Genomic DNA, 6,000 nt, shown 5'->3' with positions numbered 1-6,000 from the left:
CTGCTCCCTCCAGCTCTCCCAGCTCAGCTACCTGGCGGTGCCTCACAGGCAACATGTTGGCCGATCAGTCCTCTTCAACGACCCCTTCATGCTCTGGGAAGGTCTGCATCCAAGCTCCCAGGTTTGTTGTGGGGAATGAAGCACAGGTGGATTTCGTGTGCTGTGAGCGATGCGGTCGGGTACCTCGTCTCAGGCAGGTCTCTACACAAAGCAGCGTGCCCTTTGGCAAAGGGACTGAGTTCAGGGATCTGCTTCAATTTCCGAAGTAAAGGGACTGAACACCGTTGGGTGGATACCCCGTGTGATATTCAAAAGCTACCCGGGGCTTGTTGACGGCCCAGAAGTGCTCTTGTTTTCCTTGCACAGTCTGTCCTCTGCAGTCCAAAGTCATAGCCTTATAACCAGGCAGTGTCTTCCTCTGAAGTTGCTTGTATTGACCTAAATAGGTTGGGGCGGGTGAGGACACACAGACGACATGAAAAAGCTGTGCTGGTTGACCAACAAAGAAGTGTCTGCTTTGTGGTGAGTACTTTTAACATATAAGCACTTTTAACATACTGTTAGAGAACATGATTTTCATGTTTGTTTAAGTTCACGCCAAAAGCCTTGCAAAGTAGCAAAGTGAGTAAAAATAAAATCTGCATTTAAGTGGTAAACAAAGTAGTTAAAACTTGACTTCTTGTAATTTGAACGCTACTAACTAAGGCAATGCATTTAGAAGTCGACTGGTGCATTTCTTCTATGCATCCAGCTGTGATTGATACATCTAATAGATCAGGAAAATGAACAGTAGGATGGAGCAATGTTAAAATCAGCTTTCTGGGAAAATCAGTGATTGTCAGGGAGCGGTGACAAGATGGAGAGGTTTCCCTCCAATTTTAAATGGAGCTCAGTAGCAAAAAATAGCTAGTACCTTTGCAATGCCATGGGAGAAATGGAGTACAGAAGCTCAAGTCGCCTCATGACTTGAGGCCACCTTGAGACCTGAACATAAGCCACCTTCTCTTTTCTATAAGCAAACAGCACAATGTAGAAGAAGTGCCTACACCTCTGCCTGTGGGACAGGCTGCAGCCGGAAGACTTGTGCTCACGCCTGAATTTCTTCCTCTTTACCCCATTTGCACTAGCTGTAAGTTGAGGATGACAGCATGCAACCCTCTGTAAGCTGCTTTGAAATTAAGCGGAGAAAAGCAGCATACAGGAATTCATCCTCTTCATGGAGCTTGACACTAACAGCATGGCCTTGGTACTGTATATCAAAAGTCATTTTCAGTCTGTTCATACTGCAGTTGCCCAGTTCTGTTTCCATGAGTCTTTCGTTATATCAGACCAAAACTATTGTGCAATTTGGCTGTTTGGACAAGAACATCGGAGTGGGTTTTTAAAGATGATTGTGATATGGTTGACTGATGCACTCACTGCTAGGGCCAGGAGCAAGGGGCTCCTGTAGCAGCACCAAAGTCCCCCAGTTCAAGCAAGGAGGACCTTCCACTGGAGCAGAGCAGTAGCAGTGTCACAGTTAGTGGAGCTCTATCAATTTATCCCAGCTGAGAGTTAGCCCACATGATTTACAGTCATTTGCCCAGTGCTATGTAGCCTTTGCAGGCCTCTAGCAAGTATGTTCAGGTTGTCTCATCCTCCACGTTTGCTACATTGACATTAGCTACAAGCAAGGTCCTCTGCTACCACCCGTCGCTGATGTTCCAGTACTACTAAATCACGTGAGAGGGTTATTAACAAAATTTTCTGAATCACCTTCTGCCCTGCTCAGTATTTATCATCTATAAGTCAGCGCTGCCTGTCCCCTCAAGAGGGAATAGCTTGAATATGCCGTGGGATTAAAACAAAATGGATTGCAAACTCTATACAACTTGGGTGCTAACATCTACCATTTCTTCCAAAACACCTGAAAAAGCACGTACACTGTGACAGCTCAGGCTGTCCTCTTGACTGAGATGTCCCCTCAAAGGGGTTTTAAGGTTGTGGGAGTTTTTCACTCCCCATGTTACAAGCAGGTCTTCTTGTTCTGTTATTTCCCTGCCATAATCTCCTCAGAAGTGGGGCAGCTTATTAACAAAGAATAACTCTAAAACTCCTCCACAGCCCTTTGCCGTTTCTGAGTAATAGTCTCACCCCCCTGACACTTATTGCTGTGGTTTAGATCCTTACGGAGAGCATTATTAAGAATAAATCATAGTATGTGGAAATATTACTGTGAAATACACTGGTACTATTATACAAGGACAAGAAAACAAACCACCGCTCTGGAGACAGCAAGAGCGGGAGCACATGGATCATATTAAGCAGATATTGGGTCTACCAAACCTACACAGGTACTGAAGTGTTAGGAGGGTGCAGAGCTACAACAGGAAAGTGCGTTGTTCTAGTTTTTTTGCTTAAAAGATGAGAGAGAGGGCCTAGGGGAGGGGAACACATGAAAAAGCAAAGGATGAACTTTTTTTTTTCTTTTTTGGCTACTCCAGATGGGGTTTTCCTCTGTTTAAATGCTGAAGGACAGAAAGATTTTAAATTAAAATCTTAATAAATATAGCCCTGAGGCTAGTAACATTATTACATCCAAGATGATTACAGCAACCAAGCCAGAAAAGAAATATATATATATATTTATTTGAAGCATAATAAGCCTCAGTATTCAGTTAAGAAGGAGGCTAGGCAGCTAACTGACTTCCAAACTAGTGAATTTTCCATTCCGCTCTGCCGAAAGGATAAACCAACACAGCACACAGTTTGCAGGGCTTGGTTTCATTTCTGTACAAGATAGCATTATTACTGCTTATACTTTATATGCGTACAAAAATAAAAATTACAATTGCTCAGGTCACATGCATGAGGGTTGGCAGGAAAGAACCCCAAGTCTGCAATATGCAATAGGAGATATGGATAATTAGTGAGCTTCATTGTGAAAGAGCAATCTAGGTCCCCAGCTCGCTTGAGTGAGACGTGTTCTCCTTGAGACATTTGCCTTTTTCAGTTGATCCTAGTCTCAAGGCAAGGTACTGCACTTCACTTGTTTGCGTAGAGGGTTTTTTTTAATTATGGGAATATTTTAATAAAGGATACAGGGAAAATACAGGGATACAAAGAAAAGGATACAAGCTGATAAAGATGATTAAATCATAGAGCGACTGCGGAGTGGGTCATGAAGTGTTATAATCCCCAACTCCCCTCTGCTTTCTGCCTCAATGTGTTAATGCATCACACTTTAGTACAGTGACACTTTCAGCCCTAGGTGGAAATTCACACATGATGAAGAGGTGGAGGAGGATTTCCAGATGGTCAGACCTCAGGGAGTGCGAAAAGGTGGGGGGAGGAAGGGAGAAACTGCTGAAGGGAATCGGACTTTGGTCACATCAGTAATTTCCAGCTGAAAATGGAATATAAAAAAACACAGTGCGAAAAGGTGGGGGGAGGAAGGGAGAAACTGCTGAAGGGAATCGGACTTTGGTCACATCAGTAATTTCCAGCTGAAAATGGAATATTAAAAAAAACACCAAAACAAAAAAAACCCATCACCAATGATCCCATACTGGAGCCAGGTGTATTCAGGTTTGAACGTTATGCATGATAAATCCTCACCAATGCTGGTTGTGAAAGATCTCTTGGAAATACTGGTTTATTTGTGTGCAACAGTGAAAGGCGTGAGCTTCATTCCCTTGGCCAAATTTCAGCATGGGTACTAAAGCATCCCGATGCAGACGCAATTAATTGTTTTATTCTCCACAGCTCCTCTTTACTAGAGGTTATTGTAAAGTGGTACTTGCTCTGAATTGTGCACAAATTTTCCCTCCAGTATTTGGCTGCTGCACATCCTTTGGGACCCTCTTCTGCAGGGCCACCTCTCCAGGAGCAGCAAAGGGCACTGAGACAGAGAAAATGCAAGGCTTGTAGCCAGTTGGTCCCATCACACCCCAAAACAGGCCTCACTTTCCCTTTAGGGGAGCATAAGGCAGCAGCTGCTATCACGCAGCTGGACTTCTCTACGAAGATCTCATTTACTGTGGCCTTTTGGGGGGGAATGGGGAAGGTAGTCATGGTCTAGAGTTCAAGGGGTCTGGTCCTTCAGGGTGAGAGGACCACCAATATACTAATTCTGTATAAAGAATTAGTAATAGATGGTATTTTGTACAGCCACAGCTCTTTCCAGATGTCAGGGTTAGGGGAAATTTAAGATAATCAATTATTTAGGCATCACAGTACCCCTATATTGGGGGGGGGGAAGAGAGGGAGACAGTCTCATCATGACATAAAAAGCAAGCATTAGGTATGATGGCTCACACTGCATTTCTAAGGGCTTCATTTTCTTAGGTGTTCCTTGGGTCAGAGCATTTCCCCTACCACAAAAAGGACACTAGAGATGCCAATGGTGTGCAGTCACAATGGAAAGAATATTTTGTTTAATATCACCAGTATGATTGCATGCTGTTTACCTGTATTTCCTGGATGGCAACAAAGTAAGTTGACCACAGCATGACGAACTGCTTGGACAAATCTCATGAGAAATGAGGCTGTCGCACACAGTTTCCACTTTGGGGAAATGTTTGTTGTATGTCTACTCCCTGTCACTCCCAGCACAAACCATGTTGTGCACACAGGTCAGGAAAAAGCTCAAGGAGACAGAAGACATTGCTTTGCCTTATTCAACTTCTAGCCAGTGCAACTTCAGATCTGTAAAATCTGTGGTTTTAACTGATGCTGAATTCCTCCTCCCATTTATTGGCTTTATATGTTAAAATCACTTATATCATAGCAAAATGCAAAGAAACCTCAGGCATCTGACGTGGTAGTGACTTCCACAATGATATATTCAAGATGCCCAGCTGCCTGTCACTGGCTTTAGTGGCAAGCCAAAAGCCTCTGAGCCTTGTAAAGCCTGCAGCATCCATCTTGGACTTCAGTCCCTTACAATGACTAGATGAAGAACTCTGACTTTCTTCCCTAAGGACTCAATGCAGCAGGTGTTTTCAGTCTGCCCACCTTCCAGATCAGGTGTCCAAAAATGCAGCAATAAATATAATTTTTCTCTTCCCTTTTTCTAAAAGAGCTCAAGGTGGGTGGAGGGGATGGGTGTAGGCTATTTTTATTCATACCTTAATTTAGTCAGTAGTCCAACAGTTCATGAAAGAAGAGCTGGGCTCATTCCGCTTCCCTGCCTGACAGGAGTCCTGGGGAACATGAAAGGCGGGTCAGGTCTTCTCAGAAGGAGCAGGCTATGGGGCAATGCTGGGACAGGAGTGCTCTCCAAGCCTCCAGTTGAGTCTGTGCATGACCAAAGGGAACATGATCCCACCACTCTCGAGGTAGACAGTTGAGAGAGGCACAAGGCCAGGCCCTCCCTGCTTCCCATCCTGTTAGCCAAAACATCTGGAACTACGCAATTCACATGAGACCAGCTTTAAGAGGACAGAGGCAGTCCCCTCCCTGGCAGGGCGCATACCCTGGTAAGTGCAGCTTTAAGAGGACAGAGGCAGTCCCCTCCCTGGCATGGCGCATACCCTGGTAAGTGCACTCTGCTGGGAGAGGAGACAGACACATCCCCTGGGGCAGAAGGGAATTGAGCCATGTGAAATTCCCCATGTTTGGCGCTAGCCTTTTGAGCGCCGAGTGTAGTGTATACAAAACACCGCCGCGCTGCCAACCACCCTGCCTTTCCCTTGCAAGAACGGACCCACGCTCTGTTCCTGGAAGAAAGCCAAGAGATCCTAAATTGTGAAGCCCAAGGGATCCTCAGCCCCCAGGCAAGGTAGATTTACGAGGCTGTGTTCCCCATCGCTTGCTCAGGCAGTGAAACAGACTCTTGGTTTTGGTGGCTGCCATTTTGAGGTGGTGCATGGCGCAGGAAGCTTCGCTACAAAAGGCAAAGATCTGGAGTTTGTGATGGCTGCTGAGAACAGACATTGCAACACTCCATGGTGATGCCCAAGACCTTTTGTAAGCTTGCTTCCCGCAAACCAAAACATCGCTGCCATTGCAATGCCAGCA

The sequence above is a fragment of the Aptenodytes forsteri genome, unplaced genomic scaffold (genome assembly GCF_000699145.1).
Source record: "Aptenodytes forsteri isolate BGI_AS27 unplaced genomic scaffold, ASM69914v1 Scaffold255, whole genome shotgun sequence".
Lineage (NCBI taxonomy): Eukaryota > Metazoa > Chordata > Aves > Sphenisciformes > Spheniscidae > Aptenodytes > Aptenodytes forsteri.
Note: the sequence above shows the minus strand (reverse complement) of the source record.